The sequence below is a fragment of the Rhinichthys klamathensis genome, unplaced genomic scaffold, assembly GCF_029890125.1.
Source record: "Rhinichthys klamathensis goyatoka isolate OS25496 unplaced genomic scaffold, OSU_Roscu_1.1 h1tg000064l_1, whole genome shotgun sequence".
NCBI classification, from domain to species: domain Eukaryota; kingdom Metazoa; phylum Chordata; class Actinopteri; order Cypriniformes; family Leuciscidae; genus Rhinichthys; species Rhinichthys klamathensis.
The window spans coordinates 5,067,836-5,085,885 of record NW_026606607.1 but is presented as its reverse complement, the minus strand read 5'-3'; the positions used below and the strand labels follow the sequence as shown (position 1 = coordinate 5,085,885).

Sequence of the window (18,050 nt, the reverse complement as noted above, 5' to 3'; positions counted from 1 at the left end):
ATGGTCCCTAGCTTGTAGCTTGGGGCGGTTCAGTTTCAGCATAGTTTCTCCAACACTGTAACAAGAGTAACTTTTTTAACTTACACAGTACAGTAATGAGAACTTGGCCATTTGAAAATAACGTCACAATGCAAAACAATCTTAATGCTCCCTAAAATGAGGAAATTAATTTCCATTAAGCAAAATATACCTTCTTATTTCTATAGATTTGCGGTGTTCGTGAGGTTCACCCAACAGCGCTGATGGAAGGAGACATGATGAAGAGGCGGGCTGCCCATCAGGTTCACATGACAAGAGCAGTGATTCTCTCTCTCCTCTGACCTCCAGTTTCTCCTCTGTCCAGATCTCCGTTCTTTCATCCCTGTATTCCAGCTCATCCCTGCAGCAGTGGATGTCTTACAGCAGCTGACAGACTGACAAGCTGAAATAATTACACACGCCTGTGTGTCTGTGAGAAACACCTCAGCCCTGCCTTTAATTAAACCAACGCTATCTCACGACTAATTCCTGCGAATTCGTAGGACCTTACTCGTGCGAATTCGTACATTTGTCTAAAGCCACGTGATGGGTAGGTTTAGGGGTGGGGTCACGGGTTGGTCATTCGTAGTAATTCATACGAATTGGTAAACTCGTAAAATATGTACGATTTAGCAAAAATCGTACGAATTTGTACGATTGAGGTCGTATGAATTCGTACGAATTAGCCACCTCGTAAAATTCGTAAGAATTGCCGTGAGATCGGGTTTGTTAAACAGACATGCCATGGTTGGAGTTGATGACGGAGTGCGGCCCAGACATCCACCACAGGCTCCGCCAAACCAGACTAACTGACTCTGCCCCATTTAAGATGCAGGACTAGATTTTTACACTTTACGAAGAAAATAAAAGTTGTTGCGTCTGAAAAAACTCCCTCTCATGATGCCTAATGCTTGTGTGCAGTTAACAGGGTTGCTGAAGGGTTAGAGTGTTTTTTACTCTTACAAATTAAAGGTTCTTAATTGGCTTCTATGGTGTCATGAAGAACCGTGAACATCCATGGATCCTTTTCATTGCACAAAAGATTCTTTATGGTGAAAAAATTTTCTTTAAATTATTCAAATGTTTTACACACTAGGAAAAAAAAAACATGGTTCTTTTTAAGAACTGTTCACTCAAAGGGTCTTTGGGGAACCAAAAATGGTCTTTTCATGGCATCGCCGTGAAAACACCCCTTTGCAACCTTTAGTTTTAAGAGTGTAGCACAACAAAATCCAGTTGCAAGGGTGTCATATTTTCAGCCCGTTCTCATCCCAAGGCGCTGACGCTTTTGACATTTCGTCTAAATCCAACGCACATGGCACCCTTTAGCGTCAATATGAGACGCAGATAGATATGGGCCAGAAGGCGCCTCCTATGGTCTAACCCTAACCCTACCCCAGACCTAAACCTACCCATATATTGACGCTAAAGGGTGCCATGTGCGTTGGATGTAGACGAAATGTCAAAATATGTCAAATATGACGCCCTAGGATGAGAATGCGTTGCATATTTTATATGCAAATTTCTAAGGTCTCTAAGTGATGAACATTTTAGACTGAAACGTTTTTTTTTTGTTCCGAAATTGACCGTAAATGTTACAAACAATTACAAAGAAATGGCAAGTAACACATTGAATTAAACATGAAATTTTGAAGTAGAAATATTAGATTTATATGAATTGTATGTAAGTAGTCTGTTATAAAGATCTAATTGATTTACATTACAAGTTATCAGAATTGTATCTTCTTCTGTTTTTGGCCATATGAATATCAGCAACTGCACCAAATTGCATCTTTTTGCTTAGTTTGGGCCTCTGAATAAAACTGATGCGTTTTTTCCTCAAGTAGGAGCTTCATATATTCACTCTATCTTACATGAGCCATAAAGCCTTGTTTCAAATATGACAAACAACAAAAAACATATTATTAAACATTTTATTGCACTTTATTTTACAGTACTTAAACTCTTGCAGTGCAGTAACCTAATAAACAACTGGTTAATATAAGGTAACTACATGGGTTAAGTTTAGGTTTAGGGGTAGGTTCAGGGTTAGTACCTAGTTATTGTAATAACTTTAATAAGGACAGAGTATACATGGATAACAAGACTATAAAATAAACTGCCTTTTTTTTTCATTGATCTTTTTTGTCAGATCAAGAACTGTTCAATTAAAAAAAAACATATCAGGCTTTGGGTTATGTCAAAACAGTCCACTTCATTGTCTCTATTCTGGTTTATAAGTATAGCTTGGTTCACTTTTTTTGCTTGTTTTATGACATGCTTCAAAAACATAATAGCACACCTGACTGAGGTTAAAATGTTTGAGGTGATTAAAAGGTTTGATGGCGTTCCCACCACACCTCAGGTTAATAAGACATCGAGATTACAAGTGCTTTATTTAAAAAGTGTGATTTAAGCTCATCATTGACAGAATCTGTCAGTGTCTGTCCTTCATGGTCTCTCATGCAAGCGGACTCGTCTGTTGAGAGGAACGATGAGTTTGAGGAATGCTGTCTCCTAAATGAGCGAGGTTAATTATGATGCTGACCTCTTCATTCCAGCAATATCCGCGACGTGTTTCATGCTGGGCACATTGCTGAGGTCACGCATGAGCGGGCAGGGAATGAAACGTCGCTTATTTACATATAGAGTGATGGTTGTCCGCTTTATCACCTCTCAGCGATTAAATATTAACCGTGTTAGAGAATGGTGCAAATCCACGCTCAGGAATCACAGCTGACTTTTGGACTGCTGTTTTGAAGGTTCACTGCGTGACTTATAGTTTGCCTTAGCAAATGTGATCTGAACACACCTCTAACACCTAACAATTATATTTGGTGTATTAACTCCCACACGGTTTGTGTTACAGACATTTAATGCCTCAGATTGTGTGGATTGTAGAGGACAGGCTATTCTTTATCTAAGCAATCTTAAGTATACTTGTCATATAGTTGTATACTTAATGTACGTATTATTCCCATATACTTACAATGAAGGAGGGAGCTGAGCCTAAATATGGCACTTTTATGTCCCACAGGTTGATTTTATTCAAAGTAAAATTGTACGTTTTTTCTTTCTTTCTTTTTTTTAAATTTAGAAATATAAAAACTGTCTTGGAAAGTTGGTTCATAATTATATAATTAATATATATATATATATAATTATTTTAATTATATATATATATATATATATAAATATATATATATATATATAAGCATCTGTTTTCAATATTCCAATAACTCTACTAATAAATTACCATTTACTTTCTTGTTATTAAACAGGTTATGTAAAAATATTTCAGTGCATATATGGCATATACAATAATTTGTAGAGGTGGTTTTAAAGCTGCCACTCTATGCAGTGTGGGGAACAAGCCAAGCCCACTCATGTGTATTGCAGAATGATTGGCGGTTGATTCCTGAAACATATCATTGTCTGCCTTGTTTACCATGGTCACTAATTAAGTCATGATCCGACAAGTGTCCCCCATCGAATGCTAATTACAGGCATAAGGCTGTTCGTTAGGACGTTCCAGTTCAGTGAATGTTTATATTGGCAGCTGTGTAGGCACTGAAAATAAGCATTCAAGTCTCAAACTAAGCTGCAGGCAATTCTATATGAATCGGAGTTAACTGAATTAGCCCTCTTAAAGATTAATGCAGTCTCTCTGGCTAACTTAAACCATGCAAATGTAAATGTATACATTTAATATGAATGATCACTGATGTCAATCCTTGTCTAATCATTAGAACGTTTTCAACTAAAAACTGGAAAGTTTTTAATGTGTTCCGGACGTTCATTTACGCGACAAAAGCTGGTTGTTTCGGGGGCCTGAAAGCACAAACTTTTGAAAACACGTTTCAAACTTCAAAGTGCATGTTTTCGAAAATGATACAGTTATTGTCTCTGTGTAAACTACAAAAATGAGAATTTGTAAAAACTACAGGACCTGTGGTTCAAACCAAATTCAAATAACTTCTTAAGTGTCTTGAGTGTTTAGGCTACAGTTACTAAAAAAAAAACATCTCGGTTATGTATGGTAACCCTCGTTCCCCGGGAGGGAATGTATACATACGTCCTAACTGACGAACTGGGGATCTCACTCGAGAGCCTGTCTACTTTGAGTGTAACTAAACGAGCCAATGCACATTGGCATGCGATAATTGCACCAGCTGCTGTGATTCGTGCATAATTTTTCCGCTGAGGAGCCGGACTTGTGACTCGGCCGTACAGCGGAAGCTCAGCAACTGTGGCGACGGGACGTACGTCTCCGCTCCCTTCTCTGGGAACGAGGGTTACCATATGTAACCGAGACGTTCCCCTTCGTCGGTTCACTGTGACGTACGTTATTACTGACGAACTGGGGAAATCTACCAACACGCCACTGCTGCTGGCCCTTCCAGCACTCCGCTTGAGTCTCCTGGCCTGACTGCAGTGTTGGGCAGAAAGTAGGAGCTCTAAGCAGAGTAGGTCAGTCGTTGCTGCTCTAACCAGAGTAGGTCAGTCACTGCAGTACCCAGTCAGTGTGACTTATTGGATAACGCTGGGAAAGCGTGCCCTTGGAGAAGGGGAGGCTGCGGAAGCCACGTCCTACCCCTGATCGTACCCCTGTGGCGGTTACACATATGGACTAGCCGAGCAGGGTAGTGCAACATATGGCAGTCTCTGGGGTGGTTCCAGCCTAGTTCTAGGGGGGAAGAACACCAGCAGAGACGACAGAGCAGACTCTGTTGAGGGAAAGACATAGGCTCGTTCGCAGAGGAGCTGATCGTGGAAGAATACACACATGTGGTCGCCGCAGGGACCGCTACATATGGACACCCAGCCTAGCACAGGTTCCACAATGCATACGAGTGTAGGCCTGGCGTCAGATGCTCCGCAACGTCTGACTGCCGCAGGGGTGACGGAGGAACTCAACAGGGTTAGGCATTTCTGGGGAACACTACTGGACGAAATAGATGCACGTATCCGGCCCAGCGGGGTGGGAGTGGCGTTGCAAGCTGACACTAAGAACGGGTCCTGCGCGCTACTGGCCACTGGGGGGCGAGTATACGGGAAGATACCAGCTCTACAGGGAGGCTATAGAATCTAGTGAACTGCTCTCGAGACTGAGCGAGAATCAGCCAGTCGTCGAGATAGTTGAGAATACGCACACCCCATTCTCGGAGCGGAACAATGGCTGCCTCCGCGACTTTCGTGAAGATGCGCGGAGACAGGGACAGCCGAAGGGTAGGACTATGTACTGATATGCTCGTCCCTCGAACGCAAAGTGTAGGAACGGTCTGTGTTGAGGGAGAATCGAGACATGAAAGTACAGGTAGATGCGGCAAACCAACCTTGGGGACGGATGCACTCGAAAATGCGTTTCTGCGTTAGCATCTTGAACGAGAGCTTGTGCAGGACCCGATTGAAGGTTCGCAGGTCCAAGATTGGCCGTAACCCACCGCCTTTCTTGGGTACAATGAAGTAGGGGCTGTAGAACCCTGTCTTCTTATCGGCTGGGGGGACGGGCTCGATTGCGTCCTTCGCCAGTAGGACATCGATCTCTGCCCGCAAGTCTTGGGTGGGCGCCAGGGGGCAATTTCAGAAGTGCTCTCTGTGGTGCCGAAGCACACAGGGAGATAGCCGCGGCTGCACACAGGGGATAGTGCAATTCTGTGTGAGCACTCACAGGATTGCACTATCCCCTGTGTGTAGCCGCGGCTATCTCCCTGTGTGCACTCACTCTCTTGGTCACGCGAGATGAGATGATGAGATGTTACCGCTTCGCATGCTCCGCTCTCGCCTGTCACTCTTTGATAAAGAGAGTGGGCAGGCTCGCGATCCGCAGGGATCAGGACCCGCGTCTGCCGAGGCAGCGCGGAGAATGCATTCCTGGGGATCGCAAAAGGATCTTTCGGAGGGGTTGGAGACGGGTCCGAGGGCTCTTTCTCCTTCCTTACCCGAAAGATCCAGCGCTCCCCCCCCCGGTGTCGGAAGCACGCTCTGCGGTTTCTTCCGCCCGGGGAGAGAGCCCTCCATTACTTCATTGCTCTTCCTCCGAGGAGGTCGATGCTATGAGTTTGGAGAGTGAAAGCACACACATGGGGGAAAGAGATTCACAATTTATTTCCCCAGCATATGATGAGCTGGTGGATGTTATGTCGCGGGCTGTAGATAAATTAAAGATTGAATGGCCATCTGATAATAGGGGCGCTCGTCCTAAGAGTAAATTAGATGAGCGCTTTTTATCTTCTACTGCTTCATCTCCACCACGAGGGCTTCCATTTTTTCCTGATCTTCAGAATGAGATTTCTAAATCATGGAATAAGCCATACTCATCACGACTTTTCAGCCCTCAAGTTAATATTTATTCAAGAATTAGAGGGCTGAAAGAGTATGGTTATGAGGCGATGCCCCAGGCGGAACAGAATTTAGCCAGCTATCTTTCCCCTGGTCCCGCATCGTCTCTGAAAGCCTCGGCTTTGCCCACTAGACCGCTCAAAGCCACGTCGGTGTTAGTGGGCAAAGCTTATACGGCAGCAGGTCAAGCTGGAGCATGTCTGCATACTATGGCAGTGCTTCAGGCTTATCAAGCTGACCTGCTGGGGGATCTGGATAATAGTGAGGGAGTTAGTCATGACGATATTCGAGAACTTCGTCGGGCTACCGATCTTTCTCTCAGGGCTACTAAAGAGACCGCCAGAGCAATTGGGCGGTCTATGGCAGCTTTGGTAGCTACTGAGAGACATTTATGGTTGAATCTTTCGGAGATTAAAGAAAAAGATTGTGCTTTTTTGTTAGATGCTCCGCTTGAACCTTCTGGTCTCTTTGGTGACGCAGTCCACACAGTCGTCGAGAGATTTCAGGAATCAAAGAAGCAAGCGGACGCTTTCAAAAAGTTTATCCCTCGCCGTGTCCAGCCCCCTGGGGCTGCTGGGCGTGAGCAGCCCCAGCCATCAAGCACATCATATCGTGTGCATCAGAAAGAGAGTGTTGCGTCTCGTGCACCTCCACGTGGAAACTGGAGACAGACGCAACCCTCTCAGCCGAAGTCTTCTAAGTCGAAGCCGGATCTGAGGACCGCTCTTCAGGCGAAGAAGACTTCGGCTCAGAAAAAAAAAGGTCCTGATGTTCATGCATCAGGCCTGTGAGGACAGCCCCGACCGAAATAGAGCGGTGTACACCTCATTATACGGTGCCCATTCCATTTCGGGGTCCTCACGAGCCCGTTCTGCCAACCCTGCCACCCTCGGTGCTACAGGGCGCAGCGGTCTCCAGCGAGTCGCTGATGCTATGCTGCGGCACAGCATCGGTTTCGCGCCCTCTGAGGGGGGCTTTAGAGCGGCCAGTTCAGGTAGTTCCTGCCATTATGTTTCAGGCTCCGGAATTGGCTGTCTCGATAACACCAGAGACCAGCCTCGAGAGGCTGGTTCCCTTAGTAAATTTTCTGGCAGCGTGGAAGCTTCTGCCGAATATTTCTCATTGGGTCCTGCAGATTGTAGAGAAAGGATACAGAATCCAGTTTGGTTCTCGTCCTCCTCGTTACAACGGGGTGCTGCCCACAGTGGTGCATCCCGAGCAGGCTCTGGTAATGGAGCAAGAGGTAAAGGCCCTGTTAGCAAAGGAAGCTATAGAACAGGTGTACTCACCCGACAGAGAGTCGGGTTTTTACAGCCGTTATTTCATTGTTCCAAAAAAGGATGGGGGGTTGCGTCCCATTTTAGATCTTCGTCTGTTGAATCGTTCAGTACAGAAACTCAAGTTCAAGATGCTGACACTCAAACAGATCGTGACTCAAATCAGGTCCGAGGACTGGTTTGTCACGATAGATCTGAAGGACGCTTACTTCCATATCTCCATCCTCCCTCAGCACAGGAAGTTCCTAAGGTTTTCTTTCGGGGGCAAAGAATACCAATATCGGGTTCTTCCTTTCGGTCTAGCTTTATCACCCCGCACGTTCACGAAATGCGTGGATGCAGCTCTAGCCCCTCTCAGGCTTCAGGGCATACGTATTCTGAACTACATCGACGACTGGCTGATTCTGGCGGAATCAGAGCAGTTGGCGGTTCGGCACCGAGGTGTCGTTCTCGCTCATATGCAGATGTTGGGGTTGAGGCTCAATGCCAAGAAGAGTGTTCTTTCTCCAGTACAGAGAACCACTTTCCTTGGGGTGGTATGGGATTCAGTGACGATGCGGGCCACTCTATCGCCCGTTCGTGTAGCTGCTATCCTGACAGCCACCAAAGAGCTAAAGCTAGGCCAGTCACGCACTGTGAAACAGTTCGAGAGACTGTTGGGTCTCTTGGCGGCAGCGTCCAACGTGATACCTTTTGGCCTGCTGTACATGAGACCTTTACAGTGGTGGCTAAGGACCAGAGGGTTCTCCCCGAGGGGAAACCCACTTCGTATGATCAAGGTCACGCGGCGGTGCCTTCGTGCCTTAATTATATGGAGGAAACATTGGTTCTTAACCCAGGGTCCGGTATTGGGAGCTCTTTGCCATCGTGTTACGATCTCGACAGATGCTTCCCTCACCGGCTGGGGAGCGGTAATGGAAGGCCGCTCGGTTCAGGGTCTGTGGAAAAGTCATCATCTTTCGTGCCACATCAATTGCCTGGAGATGATGGCTGTCTTCAATGCGTTGAGACAGTTTCTCCCAGACCTGAGGGGCCATCATGTGCTTGTACGAACAGACAACACATCAGTGGTCTCTTATCTGAACCGTAAGGGGGGTCTGCGGTCGCGTCCGCTTTGCAAACTGGCGCACCAGATCCTCCTGTGGTCTCTGGGGAAGGTACTCTCCCTGAAGCAAGTGTATATTCCTGGGGACCAGAATATGGGGGCAGACATCCTGTCGAGGCAGGAGCTGAGGCCAGGGGACTGGAGACTCCACCCCGAGGCGGTGGAGAAAATTTGGGAGTTTTACGGCCAAGCAGAGGTGGATCTGTTTGCGTCTCAGCATACGACGCACTGTCCACTTTGGTTCTCCCTTACTCACCCAGGCTGGATGCTATGGTGCAGACGTGGCCGAGGCTACGTCTGTACGCATTTCCCCCTGTTGCTCTGCTCCCAGGAGTTCTGGAACGAGTCCGCCAGTACGGAATAAGCCTACTGCTTGTAGCACCACGCTGGCCCAGTCGGATCTGGTTTGCGGACCTGATCCATCTCTTAGACGGTCCTCCCTTGGAGATCCCGATCAGGAGAGACCTTCTGTCTCAGGCCGGGGGCACAATATTTCACCCTCGACCAGAGATTTGGAACCTGTGGGTTTGGCCTCTGAGGGGGCCCAACTCATAGAGAGTGGTCTCTCAGCTGAGGCTGCTGAGACCATCCTAAGCTCCAGAGCTCCAGCTACTAGGAAACTTTATGCGCTTAAATGGAGAGTTTTTTTCTGTATGGTGTCACCGACATCAGTGGGATCCAATTAACTGTTCTGTGAACACAGTACTCGAGTTCCTGCAGGAGAGCTTTACATCAGGTCTATGTCCTTCCACGCTCAAGGTCTACGCGGCGGCCATTGCGGCTTACCACGCCCTGGTGGGGGGTACATCGTTGGGTCGAGACCCCCTGATTACACGTTTCCTTCGTGGCACATTGAGGCTGAGGCCTGCAACTCGCACTAAGGTGCCAGCTTGGGATCTTGCTATAGTACTAGAAGGCCTGTCTAGGGCTCCGTTCGAGCCCTTAGATTCGGTTTCAGAGAGATATCTTACCCTCAAGACTATCTTTCTGCTAGCTATTTCTTCCCTTAAGAGAGTTGGAGACCTTCAGGCCCTTTCGGTTTCCCCCACCTGCCTTGAGTTTGCACCGGGGATGGTCAAGGCATTCTTATATCCGAAACAGGGATACGTCCCTAAGGTGCCGACCTTGATTCCGAGGCCTATTGTGCTGCAGGCTTTCTGTCCTCCTCCTTTTACATCTGCGGACCAGGAAAGGCTGAACCTCTTGTGTCCAGTGCGAGCACTGGATACTTATGTTCATCGGACATCTTCAATGAGGAAGTCCGACCAGTTATTTATTTGCTTTGGATCACCTAAGAAGGGTCTTCCTGCTTCTAAACAGACGGTTAGTAAGTGGATAGTCGAGGCTATTTCACTTGCATACGAGTACTCTGACCATCCGTGTCCCTTGGTGGTCAGAGCTCACTCTACGAGGGGTATGGCGGCCTCTAAAGCCTTGTTATTTGGGGTTTCTCTCCAAGACGTTTGTGATGCGGCAGGCTGGTCCTCACCGCTCACATTCGTCAGGTTTTACAGTTTGGACCTGGATGCTGCCCCAGGTTCTCAGGTGCTTAGTGCTTAGTTCCAACAGACTGACACTCAGGTACTTGGAATTCTGGCGTTTTGGGTATTCTCGTTCCCAAAGCGTCGATGACGCATCGCGAGTTCCCTCGAAAGGGAACGTCTCAGGTTACTACTGTAACCATAGTTCCCTGAGAAAGGGAACGAGATGATGCGTCACCCTGCCATACTTCCTGCATCCCTGTGATCGGCTTGCTTCGACTTTTTGAAGCTAATGCCGCGTTTCACCGGATGTGCTCTTATAAGGCATATAGACGCATATAAGCCTGGTCATGACGTCACCCGCCCGTGACGCTCATTCTTTCCATTGGACTAGCTGACATTGATGCTCCCAAAGCGTCGATGACGCATCGTCTCGTTCCCTTTCTCAGGGAACTATGGTAACAGTAGTAACCTGAGAGGTTTTGCTCTAACCAGGGATACACTGGAAAGATCGCGACCACCACTGTCCGCGCCGTCACACAGACACCGAAAGGCAGAGATTCTTCTCGCAGAGACTCGAAGAAACACAGTAGATCTAGCAGGAGACCGGAACAGCATACACCGTCTGGCTCCGAAGCGAAATACAAGGATGCGACGGTGCAATTATCGCATGCCAATGTGCATTGGCTCGTTTAGTTACACTCGAAGTAGATAGGCTCTCGAGCGAGATCCCCAGTTTTGTCAGTTATGATGTACGCCATAGTGAACTGACGAAGTGTAACTAACATGTCTCTTCTACTATGTAACAGGACGCTCTCGTATCATTGAAAAACTACCAAAACATCTTAGAAAAAAAGAAGAACTTGAAGAGAAATATATCTGTCACTGAGAATCTACTTTATGTATAAAGTGACAAGCCTGGCTGTCGCCTTTCTCAAGACCACTGCATTCTGTCTGTTTCATGCTGTTGAGTTTTTGAAACCAGGAATGCTGTGTGTTTGTTTCCAAAGCATCTCAAAATCAAGCTTATGAAACCTTTAGAAACACTACATCTGCTTGGCTTATGAATTTTAATTACGTGACATGTCATTTTGCCAGTAGTCATATGTGAAAGGCAGTACAAAGTACGCAGGCTAGTATGTAGACACTTCTTGCTAATTCTACCATGTAAATAACGAATCCGACATGGCGCGAACGCAGCTGGCTTTTAAAGGGAATAGGAGATGAGACTCTGATTGGTTTATTGTATGTTACGCCCAAAACACACCCATTACTCATTAAGAGAATAGGGACGACCCTTTTAGACCATGCACCGGCGCGCCGACCATTTTTCCCGTCGTTAAACTAGCAAAAATGGATTCGGACACGCCCTAAGTGAACTTGCGCCGTGCTTACACCATGCTCTTAGATCATTAAAATAGGGCCCAATTTATCTGTTCAATAAAATACATTACTCACCTGTTGAGTAACAAAACGCCATCTCCGCATCGCTTTTACAATATCTTTGAAAAGCCAGGCCAATGCTGATTCTTGTTTTATTACGAGCTCTGTCGCGTTCTCTTTTTACCAGTAGACAGTCCTCTGTTCTGTGTTGGTTTAATGGGTGAAGATTTAGCTGCTCTGCTCATTGAGATCTCTGCTACTCCTACACCAGACACACTTCAAAGTAGCCGGAGCAACTTTTCTCTATATGACGAGAGACGCACAGGCGAGTGACATATGTAATAATAATAATAATAATAATTCATTACATTTATATAGCGCTTTTTCTGGGACCTCAAAGCGCTTCACATATGGAAGGGGGGAATCTCCTCAACCACCACCAATGTGCAGCATCCACCTGGATGATGCGACGGCAGCCATAGTGCGCCAGAACGCCCACCACACACCAGCTTATTGGTGGAGAGGAGACAGAGTGATGAAGCCAATTAGTATATAGGGATGATTAGGAGGCCATGATGGACAGAGGCCACTGGGCAAATTTGGCCAGGATGCCGGGGTTACACCCCTACTCTTTCGAAGGACATCCTGGGATTTGTAATGACCACAGAGAGTCAGGACCTCGGTTTAACGTCTCATCCGAAGGACGGTGCTCTTTGACAGTATAGTGTCCCCATCACTACACTGGGGCGTTAGGACCCACACAGACCACAGGGTGAGCACCCCCTGCTGGCCTCACTAACACCTCTTCCAGCAGCAACCTGGTTTTCTCAGGAGGTCTCCCATCCAGGTACTAACCAGGCTCAGCCCTGCTTAGCTTCAGTGGGCAACCAGTCTTGGGCTACAGGGTGATATGGCTGCTGGTGTACGCAAATTCCCACAAAATCCATCCTGTCAGGTCTAAAATTTAAACACTTTATAGGCTTACCTTAGTGAATTGGGGTGACAAAAACACATTTTAGGAGAAGGATTGATGATGTATTGAAAAAAAAAAAAAACTTACATAGTGTACCTTTCTCTCCTAACTAATATTTCTTCCCTCAAAAATCTAAAAAAACGCTACTGTGCAACCATCCGTCTTCCTGCCTCGCTAGACCGTTCTCCTCATGAATGAAAAATGCACAGTGCTGCTGGTAATAGAGATGGAGAGACAGACAGTGCAGCCTGTCTCACGTGTTGCTGCACTCTTGACAGGCAGTGTGGACAATGCCCTATCCCCTCAGTGCCCCTATTAAATCAGGCCCGAGCCTGCAGGCCAGAGGATTAGTGTGAACACAGCCATTTCCCCAGGTAGCGGATTTGCCTTCCATTAGCTGACAGTGCCCCTGGCTCCCTCTGCTTCAACTCCAGTTGAGGTCAATTATCTGCTAGACCAAGTCAGGTACTTTCTCTTAATTAGAAAGTTCATAGCCGCCGAGACCATCTGGAGAGAAAAAATGATATTGTGTTCTGTATGAGAGTGAAAGTCATTGTAAGGAGGGTTGGGAATTGTAACAGATTTGATGATTCTGGTGACGATTTTGGACTCCATTTAATGATTTTGGATCCCGCCCTAATAATTGGTGCAAATTTTATTCCAATTTTTTTTGGGTTGCATATGTGTAGTAACATTTAGTATGTTCATAAATATTAATATTTTAACTGAATTACTAAGTAAATTTATAAAAATCAGTGTAGAATTTATGAGTGCGCCCTTATGTCTCACACAGGATGAAGAGGATTAAGTAAGAATTTATAAGTACATAATTTCAGATTTAAACCAATGACCCAACAGCCAAACTTAACAGAACAAACTTATTTTTTATTTATATTATTTTATTCTATCTATTCTATTCTATTCTATTCTATTCTATTCTATTCTATTCTATTCTATTCTATTATAATATATTATATTATATTCTTTTTCTTTTCAGTTTCGTTTAATTACAGTAATTTGTTCCCAAATGGAGTTGGTGGAAGAATCCAGATGCTTTCATTTATTTTATTTGTCTTTTGTTTTAGTTTTAATTGTCATTATTACTTGTTAATTACAATAATTTAATTATATTAGTACTTTTAATTTTAATTTAATTTATTATTTTATTTAATGTAATTAATATTAATTAATAAGTCATTTAATTATTTTCAGAGTTTTCTTATTTATTTATTTATTTATTTGTTTGTTTTAGTAGTATAGAATTCCATAGTTAACCCATTATAACGGTTATCATTTTAACACTAGTTTTTGAACAATGGAACCGGTTCCCAACCCTAGTTCTAAATACTGCAATCAATGCATTTGATGTTTAGCATGATATGACAGAGATATGGAGACATTTGAATGTATTATTTTTGGTTAGTGTCCTTAATTTATATTAGATAGCAAGTAAATATTGCAAATCATTTTACGGAGTATACTTTGACTAGAACGAATGTAGCCTGTGCAGTGAAAGAGAGGGTAGATCATCCTCTAGGCTATAAGATCAACTTATCATTGATTAGTGGCCGAGGTTCTTTCTCCGTCCATTTTTTCGTCTTCCTTTTTAAGACATAACATCCCGTTTTCATACATATTTCATTGCCTGCATGAGGGTTGTCGGTCACCTGTCTGGGGACCCTGACAGATGTCCGCACTGGCCCACTCCAGGACACTTTAGGGAAGGGAGGGGGTCTCCAATGGTAGTTCCTCCCGTCTCCATGGGTCCCATCTGTTGGGTGTCTCTAGCTCAGGGTTTCAATGGCTGGCTGCTGTAGATCAGATAATATTTCATATGCTGGTCCAACAGAGTGAAATGCATATATTTCACAGTAGGCTCTTGGGGGGCTGCACTTGGGGGGTATTTCATAAAACAACTTGATATTATTTTCATCCGGTAAGGGAGGGAGAAAATAAGATGACGAAACGACAGATGGTATCAGAGTCTCAAATTTGGGTGGCATGAGTCAAGGCAAGTTTCTGCAACATAGGTCATGGGAATGTAGCATAACTGTATGACTATATATACTATATACTACATGCAAAAATACTATATAACCAAACATTTCAAGAATAATGAAAGACATAAATAATAGTTTAAAAATGGCTAGTTTAAATATACATATAAACTATAAAATGCATGCAGTGAAATTTATACATTTTTTGGTGACACTATATCCGAATGCCTTTTGGTGCCACTGTCAGTGATAACCCCATAGGGGCGTCTGATGACTGTCTCAATCCAGGGTGGTCCAGACGTAAGGGGATGGGTCAGATGCTGACATGCTGGCCCCTGGATATAATTACTTGCCCATCTTCAGCCCCGAGGATACTCATCCTGAATCCTCGGTGTAATGTTCACATTACATGGTGAAAATTTCCTAAATCAGACATTTTTTGTTTGCTTGTGACAGATGTGATACTTTCAGAACAGTGAGAACACAGACAATCCAATATTTTCTAATCTGTTTTGGGATACGTGATCCAACATCTGATACATATTCAATCTGCAGGCGTCGAACAGACAGACGGGTAGACGGACAGACAGACATACAGATAGATAGATAGATAGCTAGATAGATAGATAGATAGATAGATAGATAGATAGATAGATAGATAGATAGATAGATAGATAGATAGATAGATAGATAGATAGATAGATAGATAGATAGATAGATAGATAGATAGATAGATAGATAGATAGATAGATAGATAGTTTGAGACAATGCACAGCACTATACATGTACAGCAGTGGTGGAGGAAGTACTGAATCTCAGTACTTAAGTAAAAGTACAAATAACCAGAGACATATTTACTTTAGTAAAAGTAGAAGTACCACAATGACAACCCTACTTAAGTAAAAAGTAAAAAGTACCTGATTTTAAATGTACTTTAAGTATTAAAAGTAAAAGTACTTGCATAACAATTTATTCTCTTAATGTCTACAGTGGTGTGAAAAAGTGTTTGCCCCCTTTGTAAATATGATCAGAGATGGCTGTAAAAAATAAATCTGCATTGTTAATCCTTTTGATATTTTATTTAAAAAATTTGAAAAAATCTAACCTTTCATTGAAGTAAAAGAATTGAAAGTTGGCGGAAAATCACATTATGAAATAAATGTTTTTCTCCAAAACACGTTGGGAACAATTATTTGCCCCCTTTTATTAAATACTTTTTGCAACCTCCTTTTTCCAAGAGACCAGCTCTGAGTCTTCTCCTATAATGCCTGATGAGTTTAGAGAACACCTGACAAGAGATCAGAGACCATTCCTCCATACAGAATCTCTCCAGATCCTTCAGATTCCCAGATCCAAGTTGATGCTTCTTCTCTTCAGTTCAGCCCACTCATTTTCTATGGGTTCAGGTCAGGGACTGGGATGGCCATTGCAGATGCTTGGTTTTGTGCTCAGTGACACATTTTTGTTTTGATTTTGATGCTTGTTTTTGGATCACTGTCCTGTTGGAAGATCCAACCACGGCCCATTATAAGATTTCTAGCAGAGGCTGTCAGGTTTTGATTTTTTATCTATTGGTATTTGAACGAATCCATGATGCCATATATCTGAACAAGATGTCCAGGACCTCTGGCAGAAAATTAGGCCCACAGCATTAAAGATACAGCAGAGTATTTCATTCTACACATGGGGTACTTTTTATACCTGTATGAACCTAACCCATCTTAAGTGTTTGCTGCCAAAAAAGCTAATTTTTTTGTTTCATCTGACCATAGAACCCGTCCCATTTGAAGTTCCTGTAGTGTCAGTTACTTTTCAAACGTTCTATGGTCAGATGAAACAAAAAAAAGAGCTTTTTGGCACATCACTACTAAACCTACCAATGCGTTTCCTATGCATGTAAAAACTCATTTTCGCGTTTAAATTGCACGATAAACACACTGCGTGCTATAGAGACTCATTTAGTGTGACCGGGTTGATATGGCAACCAAACTTCACTGGTGAGACAGAAACCATAGGGACAGAAACGTGCGATGAACGGACGGTCAGGATGACGTTTTGGCAGGGGAAAACTGATCAGAAAATGTAACAGAACGTTGTAGAAATGTAGTGGAGTAGAAAGTATAATAATTGCTGCAAAATGTAACGAAGTAAAAGTAAAAAGTATGCACTATTGATTCTACTTAAAGTCCCTGTAAAGTCAAAATTAAGTATGTGTTTTGAGTTTGTCACACCACAGAAAAATGTGTCATTAGTCACCCAGCCAAATTTGAATGATAAAAAAAGCCAGCAAGTACATAAAATAAGCTATCAAAATCTTGAAAAAATGAGCAGTATTCTCTGCTCTCAAACGCTGGGGGCGTGTCCACTGGCTGCGCTGAAACCACGCCCACTCGCGGTAAAGCTGCCGTCACCACACACTCAACTCTACAGCCGGAATAGATGCTCGCACGGTGGGCACGCACTGCCGATGATGGCACCAGTTGTCGGCGCGACAAGAGGATGAAGGTCGAGCCGGGAGTCGGTTCGGCCCCATTCACCAGTAACAGCGGATTATCAGTGAATCCCAGTTGTCTCCGACGAAAGTTTATAAAACTATCCCGTGTAAAATGATCACTTACAGAGGCGGGTATTGGCGGTGATCCTCAGCTCTCCATCAAGGTGGCTCTTCACAAAATTAATCCACTTCTTCTTGATGTGATCATTTTTCGGAAATTTAAATAAGGACACCGATCTGTTTTGTACGTGATCCGGTGATCGCATCCAGGTAGTACGCATTTCCGTGACGAAGGCATAGCTAGCTAGCAATCTGTATGCTGTGTTACTAATAATACTACTGACAGTAACTCGCGATTGAGCGGCAAACTGATGTGAATGTGCTCTATAATATTGTTAGGAGCGGCCAGCCTCAGCGGCTCCAGTGCGTCATCAAGTAGGGGCGTGTCCAGGAGCTCAAGGGCTCCAGTGCGTCATCGAGCCCCGTTTTAGCCCCGCCCAGAAAATCCGGAAAATAGCAATTGTGAAAAACTGTTTAACGGTCTAACTCCACAATTCAGTACTTCACAGTTCACAGTCTTTGTAATATGTTTTAGCAATACATTTCTAACATTTATAATGTGTTTAGATTTTTTTTTTGAAATTGCCTTTACAGGGACTTTAAGTAAAGTACAGATACGTGAAAAATTTACTTAAGTAAAGTAACGAAGTATTTGTACTTCGTTACATTCCACCACTGATGTACAGTACATTGTGCAATCACACTGGACTCCACTAGAGTATTTCTATACTCAGTGTGGAGGAGGATGAAGCAGAATATGGAAGAACTGAAGTCTTTTCAGCTTGGTGTGAAACTAGAGTTCAAACAGAGGGTCACATGGGCAATGCAGACCCCGGAATCAGCCACACACAGTCAGGCATGGTACCAGTAATGCAACGGTAGTGCTTTCATTCTTTATATAACTCTCCAAACGCATCAGC

The 18,050-nt window shown here is 44.1% G+C and overlaps 1 pseudogene; it reads right to left on the bottom strand.

Annotated features, from left to right (window-relative positions):
* Positions 1 to 12,411: 12,411 nt before the first annotated feature.
* On the bottom strand, positions 12,412 to 12,528 carry LOC130084468 (5S ribosomal RNA; annotated as a pseudogene).
* Positions 12,529 to 18,050: the final 5,522 nt, after the last annotated feature.